Source organism: Mauremys mutica, chromosome 1 (assembly GCF_020497125.1).
Source record: "Mauremys mutica isolate MM-2020 ecotype Southern chromosome 1, ASM2049712v1, whole genome shotgun sequence".
In the NCBI taxonomy this organism is placed as follows: domain Eukaryota; kingdom Metazoa; phylum Chordata; order Testudines; family Geoemydidae; genus Mauremys; species Mauremys mutica.
Genome location: NC_059072.1, coordinates 113,726,713 through 113,739,088, shown reverse-complemented (window position 1 = coordinate 113,739,088; position 12,376 = coordinate 113,726,713). Strand labels below are relative to the sequence as shown.

The 12,376-nt window shown below is 52.1% G+C and overlaps 1 protein-coding gene across 2 annotated transcripts in view; it reads right to left on the bottom strand.

The window, feature by feature from the left end:
- The window catches only part of BCL2L13 (BCL2 like 13), a 91,989-nt gene that overhangs the window by 37,937 nt on the left and 41,676 nt on the right, over positions 1-12,376 (bottom strand). The window lies entirely within an intron of this gene.

The window sequence follows — 12,376 nt, the reverse complement described above, 5'->3', positions numbered from 1 at the left end:
GAAATGAAACCAATACATTCGTACTCCAACTATTCAAAAAACAAGTATTAGAGGAACTGCTACACATTCCTGGAGAATAAGGATGCCCCACAGAACGATGTAGGCATATACTGTATTTATACTATAAACTTTCCATTCTGGTTTGCTGAAACAGTATCTTGTGGACTAAAAGTTTTTCCACTGGAAATAGAATTAACCATCCAGGGCTGTCAGATTTTATCAGGTCCTATGGAAAAGACGGTTACTCACCGCTGTAACTGTTGTTCTTCGAGATGTGTTGCTCCTATCCATTCCATGTAGGTGTGCGCGCCGCGCGTGCACGGCTCTTCGGAACATTTTTAGCCTAGCAACACCGGCGGGCCGGCTGGGCGCCCCCTGGAGTGGCGCCGCTATAGCGCTAGTTATATACCCCAGCCGGCCCCTCCGCTCCTCAGTTCCTTCTTGCCGGCTACTCCGACAGTGGGGAAGGAGGGCGGGTCTGGAATGGATAGGAGCAACACATCTCGAAGAACAACAGTTACAACGGTGAGTAACCGTCTTTTCTTCTTCGAGTGATTGCTCCTATGCATTCCATGTAGGTGACTCCCAAGCCTTACCTAGGCGGTGGGGTCGGAGTGAGACGTGGCAGAGTGCAAGACTGCGGAGCCGAAGGCTGCATCGTCTCTGGATTGCTGCACCAACGCGTAGTGGGAGGCGAAGGTGTGAACAGAAGACCAGGTGGCCGCTCTACAGATGTCCTGAATGGGGACATGGGCCAGGAAGGTGGCAGACGAGGCGTGCACTCTCGTAGAGTGAGCGGTAAGACGGTCAGCTGGCACCCCAGCCAGCTCGTAGCATGTTCTGATGCATGCGGTGACCCATGAGGAAATCCTCTGAGAAGAGACCGGCTTGCCTTTCATACGTTCTGCAACTGCTATGAACAGTTGTGGCGAACGCCGGAAGGATTTTGTACGATGTATGTAGAAAGCAAGCGCCCTGCGGACATCCAGGGTGTGCAGCTGTTGATCCCGACTCGAGAGATGAGGCTTCGGGAAAAAAACGGGAAGGAAAATGTCCTGATTTACATGGAAGGCTGACACCACCTTAGGGAGGAAGGCCGGGTGAGGCCGAAGCTGGACCTTGTCCGCATGAAAGATGGTGTACGGAGGACCGGCCGTCAGGGCCTGGAGCTCGGAAACTCGCCTTGCTGAGGTTATGGCGACGAGAAAGGCTGTTTTCCACGACAGGTGGAGCAGTGAACACGTAGCCATGGGTTCAAAGGGGGTTCCCATGAGCCTGCCCAAGACCAGATTCAGGTCCCAGGGTGGAGTCGGAGGCCGCACTGGCGGGAACAAACGCTCAAGCCCCTTGAGGAAGCGGGAAACCGTAGGATCGGAGAAGATGGATCGGTGACCGACGGGTGGCCTGAAGGCAGATATCGCTGCCAGGTGCACCTTTAACTATGAGACCACAAGACCCTGCTCTTTAAGTGGCCAGAGGTAGTCCAGTATCGTTGGGATAGGGACGACGAATGGATTCAGATCTCTCTGGTCGCACCATATGGCGAATCGCTTCCATTTAGAGAGGTAGGTCAAGCGAGTGGAGGGCTTTCTGCTCTCCAGCAGGACCCGCTGGACCGCCGCCGAACAGGCCCGCTCCGCGTGGGTCAACCACTCAGGTACCAGGCTGTCAGATGGAGGGACTGCAGGTCCGGGTGGCGGAGCCTGCCGAAGTCCTGCGTTATCAGGTCCGGCCATAAGGGCAGAGGGATGGGATCTCGTACCGATAGCTCGAGCAGCAGAGTGTACCAGTGCTGTCTCGGCCAGGCCGGAGCGACAAGTATGAGGCGGGCTCTGTCCCTCCGAAGCTTGAGAAGCACCCGATGTACGAGCGGGAACGGAGGGAAGGCATACAGTAGGTGACCCGACCAGGGGTAAAGGAATGCGTCCGACAGGGAGCCCGGGGCGCGACCCTGGAACGAGCAGAACTGGTGGCACTTCCTGTTCTCTCTGGAGGCGAACAGGTCTATCCGGGGAAACCCCCACCTCCGGAAAATCGTGTGAACCACATCTGGGCGGAGGGACCACTCGTGGGACAGGAACGACCTGCTTAGATGGTCGGCCAGCGTGTTCTGCACCCCTGGAAGATAGGACGCCACCAGGTGAATGGAGTGGGCTATGCAGAAGTCCCACAGTAGCATCGCCTCCGTGCACAGCGGAGAAGATCGGGCTCCACCCTGCTTGTTGACATAAAACATCGCCGTTGTATTGTCCGTCAACACCGCGATACAACGCCCCTGGAGACTGGGGCAAAAGGCTTGACAGGCGAGGCGAATCGCCCGGAGAGCTCTCGGGGCGGCCAGAGGCCTTGGGTGTGCAGGTCGGCTAGGTGCGCTCCCCACCCCAGCTCTGACGCATCCGTGGTCAGAGTGGCGGATGGTTGAGGAGGGCGGAAAGAGACTCCGGCACACACGACTGCTGGGTCCAGCCACCAAGTGAGCGAAGCGATGGCTGGCTTCGTGGGCGTGACCACCATATCGATGGAGTCGCGGTGGGGCCGGTACACTGACGCGAGCCAAATTTGAAATGGGCGAAGGTGCAACCTCGCGTACTGAGTGACGAACGTGCACGAAGCCATGTGGCCTAGAAGGCGGAGGCAGGAACGCACTGTTGTCCGTGGGAAAGCTTGTAGGTCTCGAACTAGAGAGACCAGAGACTGATGCCGAGGTTGGGGCAGGCAGGCCCTGGCCAAATTGGAATCCAGGACCGCACCGATGAACTCCACTCTTTGCGAAGGGGTCAACATCGACTTCTCGGCATTTATCATGAGCCCTAGACGCTGAAACAGGGCTAGGACCGTGGCCACGTGGGACGCCACCAGTTGGCGGGATGGTCCTTGGACTAGCCAGTCGTCGAGATAGGGGTAGACATGTAACCGACGACGGCGGATGGCCGCGGCCACCACTGCCATGCACTTGGTGAATACCCTCGGCGCTGTAGAGAGGCCGAAGGGCAGCACTGTGAATTGGTAGTGCGTATTGTTGACAACGAAACGCAGGTAGCGCCGATGAGGAGGGTAAATGGCGACATGAAAATACGCGTCCTTCATGTCGAGGGCGGCAAACCAGTCTCCCGGATCCAGGGAGGGAATGATAGTCCCCAGGGTTACCATGCGAAACTTGAGCTTGACAAGGTATTTGTTGAGCTCTCGGAGGTCGAGTATGGGTCTTAGGCCTCCCTTCGCCTTGGGGATTAAGAAATATCGGGAGTAAAATCCCCTGCCTCGCATATCGCTCGGCACCTCCTCTATAGCACCCAACCTCAGCAGAGACTCGACCTCTTGTAGGAGGACTTGCTCGTGAGAGGGGTCCCTGAAGAGGGACGGGGTGGGTGGGTGGGAGGGTGGGGACGAAACAAACTGAAGATGGTAACCAGACTCTACCGTGCGTAGCACCCAGTTGTCCGATGTAATCTGGGACCACGCCGGGAGGAAGTGGGAAAGACGATTGAAAAATAACGGGGAAGGATCCAGAGGAGAGACTGATGGGCCATCCTCGGGCGTCCCATCAAAACGCCTGCTTCGGCCCTTGGGGGGCCTTGGAAGGCGCCTGGGACTGGGTACACCGATTGCCCGATGGTCTACGGCAGTTCAGTCTGCCCCTGCGTGTATTATCAGGCCGAGACCTGGACTGATTGAACGGGCGAAAGGGCTGCTGCCTGAAGGGCCTCCGCTGTGTCGCAGGCGTATGCATGCCTAGCGTACGGATGGCAATGCGCCCATCCTTAAGGGTCTGTATCCTGGAGTCTGTTTTCTCCGAGAATAAGCCCTTGGTATCGAAGGGCAAGTCCTGCAAAGTATACTGAACCTCTGGCGGCAAGGTGGACGATTGCAGCCAGGAGATCCTTCTCATTGTCACTCCCGATGCCAAGGTCCTGGCTCCGGAGTCTGCAGAGTCCAGTGAGCCCTGAATAGAGGACCTGGTAGCTTTCTTGCCCTCTTCCAGCAAAGCTGAGAACTCCTGCCTGGAGGATGTTGGAACCAACTCCGTAAATTTAGAGAGGGCTACGAAATTATCGTAGGCATAGCGGGCCAGGAGAACCAACTGATTGGCTATGCGTAACTGGAGGCCGCCAGCCGAATATACCTTCCGGCCCAACAGGTCCATCGGAGTCTTTGGACTTAGGTGCAGGCGCAGGTTGCCCATTTCACTCCCGGTCATTCACCGACTGTACCACTAGGGAGTCCGGGGCCGGGTGGGTGTACAGGTACTCGTACCCAGTCGGGGGTACCGAGTACTTCCGCTCCACTCCACGGGCAGTGGGAGGGATGGACGCCGGGGACTGCCAGAGTGTGGTGGCATTTCTCTGGATTGTCCTAACAAACGGTAGGGCTACTCGCATGGGGGCCTCCGTTCCGACCACATTAGTGATTGGGTCCTCGTCCTCGATGACCTCCGCTACCGGGAGGTTAACAGCTTGTGCCACCCGACAAAGGAGGTCCTGATGGGCACATAAGTCAATCGGTGGGGGATCGGATGACGAGGATCCCGCCACCGCCTCGTCGGGCGAGGAAGACGAGGACTGGGCCTGTCCAATAGGCAGAGGCTGAGGCTCGTCCATGAGGTGTGAGGCCGCCGTCTCCACGGGATGTTGCGTCTGCACCGACGGCGGTGGAACCTCAACCGGAGGCGATGGAGGAGGCCTGCTGACGGTGGCTTCCGGCACCCCATGGTCAGAAGGCCCCTGTCGCGGGAGGAAGGGGGCGCCCTGAGCCTCGTGACCAGCCCAGGGGGTCCAGAAACCCCATTGCTGGGGACCCAGGTCTTGTCCTTGTGGGTCCGCGCGGTAATCTGCACCGCTGCCGTCGTGTGAAGCGACCGACGGTTGGCGGGAAGGCCACGGGGGGGCAGAGGCGCTCAGAGACTGCGCCGTCGATGCCACCAGTCTCTCCGTGGACGGTGCCGGGTACCGGTGCCGATCGTCTCGGTGCCGGGAGCGCGAGCGGGACCTTTGACCGCGAGAATAGCGGGAGGTCGACCGCGATCTCGATCGTCGTCGACGGGAGCGGCTTCGAGAACGGCGTCGGGAGCGGTGCCGGGATCCGGACCTTCCTCGGTGCCGACGGTCCGGAGAGCGGGACCGGGACCTGGAACACCTCCGGGAGTACGACCGGTACCGCGATGAGGAGCGGTACCGGGACTGCGACCAGCGCCGAGAAGGAGAGCGGTACCGGGATGGAGACCGGTGCCGTGACCTTGAACGGCGGGAAGGTGACCGTCTCCGGGATCGGGACCGGGAGCGGGACCTGGATCGCCTTCTATCCCGTTTGTCAGGGGTGGCAGGTCGTACCATGGCCGGTTTGCCCACTGACGGAACAGCCCGCACCGGCGGTGCCGGGGGCCGGAGGCTCGGTGCCTCTGTTAGCTCTATGAGCTCCCTCGCCGTCGAGAACGTCTCGGGCGTGGACGGGAGAGGCAGCTCGACCACGGTTTGCACCGGGGAGCGCGGGGGTACCGGACTCGACGGCCCTGCCGGTGCCGGAGTCGACGGTACCGCGCACGGGCCGTGCGCTGTCGAGGACGGTGCCGAAGGCGCCGCTACTGGCTGCTGGACCAATGGTCTCGACGTAGCAGTCTCTACAGCCTTGGGCTTAGGCTTCCGTTTCCCAGATGGTGAATGGGAACGGTGCCGGGGCTTCGGTGCCGGCTGCTTCTTAAGAGTCTCGGCACCGGACCGGCCGGGGACCGCTGGAGCGCTCCGCACCGAGGACGACGGCGGAGCCGGAGGAGTCGGCACCGCAGGGGTAAGCGCCGACTCCATGAGGAGCTGCCGTAATCTAATGTCCCGCTCCTTTTTCGTTCGCGGCTTGAATGACCTGCAAATGAGGCACTTGTCTGGTCGATGTCCCTCGCCGAGACAACGAAGGCAGGCGTCGTGGGGGTCCCCAACGGGCATGTGCCGGTGGCAAGCCGCACAGGGCTTGAATCCCGGTGTCTTGGGCATACGCCCGCACCGGACGGGAAAAGAGGGGCTAAGCCCCCCTAATTCCCCCTAATCTATCTAATAACTACTCAACTAATTTTAACAACTAACTATATACATTAAATACAAAACTAGAACGAAGGTGAGCTAGGTAAGTGGAGGACGACAAGCACTCCACAGTTCCAACTGGCCGTCACGGGCGGGAAGAAGGAACTGAGGAGCGGACGGGCCGGCTGGGGTATATAACTAGCGCTATAGCGGCGCCACTCCAGGGGGCGCCCAGCCGGGCCGCCGGTGTTGCTAGGCTAAAAATGTTCCGAAGAGCCGTGCACGCGCGGCGCGCACACCTACATGGAATGCATAGGAGCAATCACTCGAAGAAGAATATTTGTCCTGATGAGGCTGCTCCAGCAAAAAAGATGCAAGCATCTAAGACGTATTTTGGTTGAGATTCTCAATCAAAAAGGCTAGTTTAGGACCAGAAACTCCATTGGCTGGAAGGAGTTGCACAGGCTTGCAGATTAAAGGGCTGAATAACCAGACCCAAAGGTGGAAGATCTACTTGGCTGCAAAATCTTAGTTCTAGTAAGTTATATGGGTAGCAGACTACTAAATTCTTAAGAAAATTTGCTAAGAATTTCAGTGCAGAGGATTTTAGTTATGGAAATAAAATACTCAATTATTTGTTCATGCATTTAGTTAACTGTTAAGGTATTTCTTGTGTTTTGGTAATTACTTTTGAAAGCCTGGGTCACTATTTTCTACTTTTATACAATTTTGTTATTATACTTGTAAATAAATCTCTCTCTATTCTTTCCTTACATGGTGGTTGCAGTCAAGGAAGGAGGATAATATAAATCCAAATTAATTATCTCCAAAAGAAGCTACTTAACATGTTAAAGGGAACAAGAAAATAACCTCTCTCTCTGAAACTGTTATACAAGAAACAAATGAGAATTAACTTGGCGACAACAATTCTACTTTACATTAAAACCCCCGACAGAAAGTCCACATTTTATGTTCCCATTGGCTACTTGGTCTATATTCAAGGTTGACATATTGCACATGCTCAGATGTACTATGTTTTAAAAAAAAGATGGCTGACAGCACACACAAAATGATGATATCCACCCAGGGTAAATCAACAGTGCCTGTGTAAAATACCTCCTTTAGTTTATCAAATTATTAAATAATTATGACATTTGTAACCATCATTTGGGCAATATTTTACAGCTCCTCCCCTTACGCCCAAACACTATATTTACATACATATGCAGACATACATGGTCCACCTATGTCTTCTTATAGCTTGTGATTCTATAAGCCGCCTAGCTGACAGGATTGAGACCATTACATCACTGTAACCGTGCCTCAGTGGGTCACAACTGAGGATGCCAAGATACACCCCAACACTGGTGGCTAATCCCCCACAGGATATACCAAACCAGCAACAAAAGTAAACTTCTGTTTCACCACACCGGCTAGCAAGAGGACATAAAGGCAGTTTCCTCAGGCATTCCAGTTTTTAATATCACCATCAAAAACACCGGATTCAGAGATGAGTGGTTTTTACAACCAGTCTTATCAAACAAAAGGTTCTTCTGATCACAAAGGACCAGCCACACAGCCAGGTCAATATAACACTTAGATCTTACCCAAAAATCACCCTGATGCCAATCCTTTAGTATCTAAAATCTAATGGTTTATTCATAAAAAGAAAGATAGATGAGAGTTAAGATTGGTTAAAGGAATCAATTACACACAACGTTCTTGGTTCAAGCTTGTAGCAGTGACGGAATGAACTGCTGGATTAAGTCAAATCTCTCTGCTTCATCTAATTCCCAATTTACTTCTGAGATATCACAGACAAACAGCTATTTTTCACCTTCACCAGGTTTGAGTAACCCTCTCCCTGGCCATAGCAAAACTGGTTAAACACAGACAACTGCTCAGAGTAATACAACATACCAACACTGTTATAAACTGGACTTTCAAAAGGATACAGTTCCTGCTGTTCTTCTATTGCTTTTTTGATTTGGAGCTCAAATCTGGCAGTTTCTTGTTGCATCTGGCGAACCCTCTCCTCAGCAGCCAGCCGTTCCATATGCCTTGCATGGGCTTTTCTTTCTTTCTTTGAACAGTTTCTTTTTCCATTTTAGCGACCCTTTCTCTAGCTTCTCTTTCCAGCTGGGCCAAGGCTTGCTTCTCCTGTATTGTAAGTTCTGTCAGTCTTTGTTCACGTTCAAGACACAGGCTCTCTCTTGGAGCTTGAAGTTTGATTGCTTCTGCTGATGCCTTCTGGCTCATCATCACTGATCTTTAATCTTTAAAACTCTCAGTATCAAATTTCAAATTTTGAATAGCATGGGGTTCTGATCCAAAGCTTAATTGACCGGGTTCTGTGCATCCTAGACAGACTATGCCACTGTAACCGTGCCTCAGCGAGTCACAACTGAGGATGCCAAATTCAGGACGAACTGATGAGAAATAGGGCAGATACACCCCAAGATTGGTGGCTAACCCCCATAGGATATACCATACCAGCAACAAAAGTAAACTTCTGTTTCACCACACTGGCTAACAAGAAGACATATAGGCAGTTTCCTCAGGCATTCCAAGTTTTGTATCACCACCAGAAACACTGGATTCAGAGATGAGTGGTTCTTTACAACCAGTCTCATCAAATAATCCCAAAGGACCAGCCACACACCCAGGTCAATACATAATTTAGATCTTACTAAAGGATTGGCATCAGCGTGATTTTTGGGTATCTAAAATCTAATGCTTTATTCATAAAAAGAAAGAAAGGTGAGAGTTAAAATTGGTTAAAGGAATCAATTACACACAATAATGGCAAAGTTCTTGGTTCAAGCTTGTAGCAGTGATGGAATGAACTGCTGGATTAAGTCAATTCTCTGGAATACATCCACAGCTTGGATGGGTTATTTAGTTCTTTGTTCAGAGCTTCAGTTTGTAGCAAAGTTCCTCCAGAGGTAAGAAACAGGATTGAAGACAGAATGGAGGTGTTTCCAGGGCCCTTTATAGCTTTTTTCCATGTGGAGGGCATCCCATTGTTCTTACTGTGGAAAATTACAGCAACAAGATGGAATTTGGAGTCCCATGGGCAATTCCCATGTCCAGGCATTTCGCCTAATCACAGCAGGAAATTCCATTCAGTGTAGATGGGCATTTCCCATGGTTCATTATCAGTTAAATGTTCCTTTGATGGGTCACTCAATTTGACTAGTCCCTCCAAGATGTGCTGGCTAGCTACCTTGTAGGCATTACCCCAGGAGCAAACACTTGAAATCCAAGTATAGAGCCAATACCGGGGCGGCTCCAGGCCCCAGCACGCCAAGCGCGTGCTTGGGGCGGCATGCCGTGGGGGGCGTTCTGCCGGTCGCCAGGAGGGCGGCAGGCGGCTCCGGTGGACCTCACGCAGGCGTGTCTGCGGAGGGTCCGCTGGTCCCGCGGCTCCGGTGGACCTCCCGCAGGCACGCCTGTGGAGGGTCCGCTGGTCCTGCGGCTCCGGTGGAGCATCCACATCGTGCCTGTGGGAGGTCCACCGGAGCCGCGGGACCAGCGGACCCTCCGCAGGCACGTCTGCAGGAGGTCCACCGGAGCCGCGGGACCGGCGACCAGCAGAGCGCCCCCCCCGCGGCGTGCCGCCGTGCTTGGGGCAGGCGAAATTGCTAGAGCCGCCCCTGGCCAATACTTATAACTTCAAATACAAAAATGATACATGCATACAGATAGCATAATCATAACCTGCAAATCGTAACCTTTTCATAGACACCTCACTTTACAACCTTTGTACAAGATTTCCTGCAAATATAGAACAGTGGTTGCAACAATGATCTATATGGTCATATTTTAAATCAGACAACAGCACAGCTTGTGATCCAATAAGCTACCTAGCTGACAGGATTCTGAGACCGACAGTAGATGCCATGTTGCGCTCCTAGTTCATCAATAGTTTCTGATGCCAAAAACTACTGAACAGTTAGCCATTGGATGAGAGACTTGTTGTGTATTTGGTTGTCATGGGTTTTGTTACTATGGCAACTGAGTTAGACTATTAAGGGATAGCTCAGCCGGTTTCAACCGGCTGAGTGAGCTCTCTGTATATCTGTAAATAAAATGGAGGTTTTGGTTAGCTGCCTGCTCTCTGGCCTCAAGTGATTGCTTCCTACACCGGCTGCCCCAAGGATATAACACTGGCGACGAGGGTGAGACTCCGGTGCTGCTCCAGTAACAGAAGGAAGTAGAAATTAAGGTAAAGAACAAACAAACAAAAAAAGCTACTTGTTTGCACTGACTGTGAAAGTGAAACTAAAAATCATGGCTACTCTGACCAGGCCCCTGGAGCCTTTTGATGAGAATACAGAGCAGTCGCATGTGTATACTGAGCGTTTTGAGCTTTTTGTTATTGCAAATGACATTACAGAAGCGAAGAAGGTGCCAATATTCTTAACTGTTGTAGGGGCTAAAACCTACTCTCTGCTACGCAGCTTACTACACCCTGTTAAGCCTGAGACTAAATCTTACAGTGACATTGTGGAAATCCTAGGGTCTCATTTCTCCCCAAAACCACTGGTAATTGTTGAAAGATATAGGTTCCACAAAAGAGACCAAAAGGAAGATGAAACAGTTGTACAATTTGTATCCATTTTAAAAAAGCTAGCAGAACACTGTGAATTTAAAGAGATGTTAAATGATGCCCTGCGTGACAGGTTAGTGTGTGGCCTCTGCAGTGAAGCTATACGGAAGCGCCTACTGACAGAGGCTCAGCTTACATTACAGAAGGCTGTTGATATTGCTGTCTCCATGGAACTGGCTACAAGGGAGGCACAATACATCGGTGCACCCCCTAGGGTGCAAAAAGTGTCACAAGAACCGACCCACAAAACAGTGCAGAGTCAAGAATGTTACCGCTGTGATAAGCTGGGTCACCAGGCATCAGAATGCTGGTGTAAGGACCTGGTGTGTCGACACTGTGGCAAAAAGGGACACATTGAGTATGCCTGTAAACAAAAGAAAAAGAGGCCTGTGGTCTGGCCGACAAAAAGAGGAACCTTGCATACCCTAGAACAGACCCAGGATGATCAAGGTGACACCTCCTCACAAGAGGAAGTGCCACTGCATGTTTTGTCTTTGGCAGCGGGCTCACATGAATACTGGGTAACCCCCTTATTGGAGGGCAAACCTATACGCATGGAACTAGACACCGGTGCAGCTGTCTCGCTGGTTCCTGAGACTGTGTATAAGGAAAAGCTACAGCATCTTCCGCTTAAGGTAACAAAAACTGTTCTGAAGACGTATACAGGTGAAGCTGTGCCCATGTTGGGCACTATTGATGTTAAGGTGGAGCTCAATGGACAGGCGGCTAAATTGCCACTGTTTGTGGTGAGAGGTGACTACCGAGCCTTAATGGGTAGGTCTTGGCTTGGGAAGATTCAGCTGAACTGGGCAGAAGTGCACCGGATGACTAAACAAGAAACCAGTCTAACCCCTATACTAAGGAAACATGCTGCTGTTTTTGGAGATGATTTGGGAAGTATGAAGGGAATCACTGTGACATTGAACATTAAACCTGGCAGTCCACCAAAATATCTGAAAGCCCGAACTGTGCCATATGCCATCAGGCCAAAAGTTGAAGCAGACCTGGAGCGCCTGGTCACCAATGGAGTCCTAATACCAGTTACCCATAGCTCATGGGCCACTCCTATTGTTCCAATAGTGAAGAAAGATGGCTCTCTCCGGATTTGCGGTGATTTTAAAGTCACTGTCAACCCAGTGTTGTGTGCAGAGCAATACCCGCTTCCCCGCATCAATGACCTCTTCGCAGGCCTGGCTGGGGGACAAAAGTTCAGTAAGATTGATCTGAGTCAAGCATATTTACAGATGCACGTCGATGAAAAGTCCCAAGAGCTGTTGACTATTGTGACTCATAAGGGGCTTTATCGATACTGTCGCCTACCCTTCGGAATCACATCGGCTCCCGCCCTGTTCCAGAGGGCTATGGACCAGATCTTGTGTGGCTTGTCAGGAGTTCAGTGCTATCTGGATGATATCCTGGTCACTGGAAGAAATGAAGAGGATCACTTAAAGAATTTAGAGGCTACCCTACAAAGACTGGAAGAGTATGGCCTACGAGTTCGCAAAGACAAGTGTGAATTCTTCAAGCCCTCTGTTGAATATTTGGGACACATCATTGATTCTGCAGGTCTTCATAAGGCCCCTGCAAAAGTTAAAGCTATTGTGGAGGCTCCCCCACCTCGAAATGTAAGCCAGCTACGCTCATTTCTAGGACTACTGAACTATTACGGGAAGTTCATCTCACAGTTAGCCACACTACTAAAACCACTTCATGAGCTCCTTGGGCAGAACAAGGCCTGGAAGTGGACTGAAGCCTG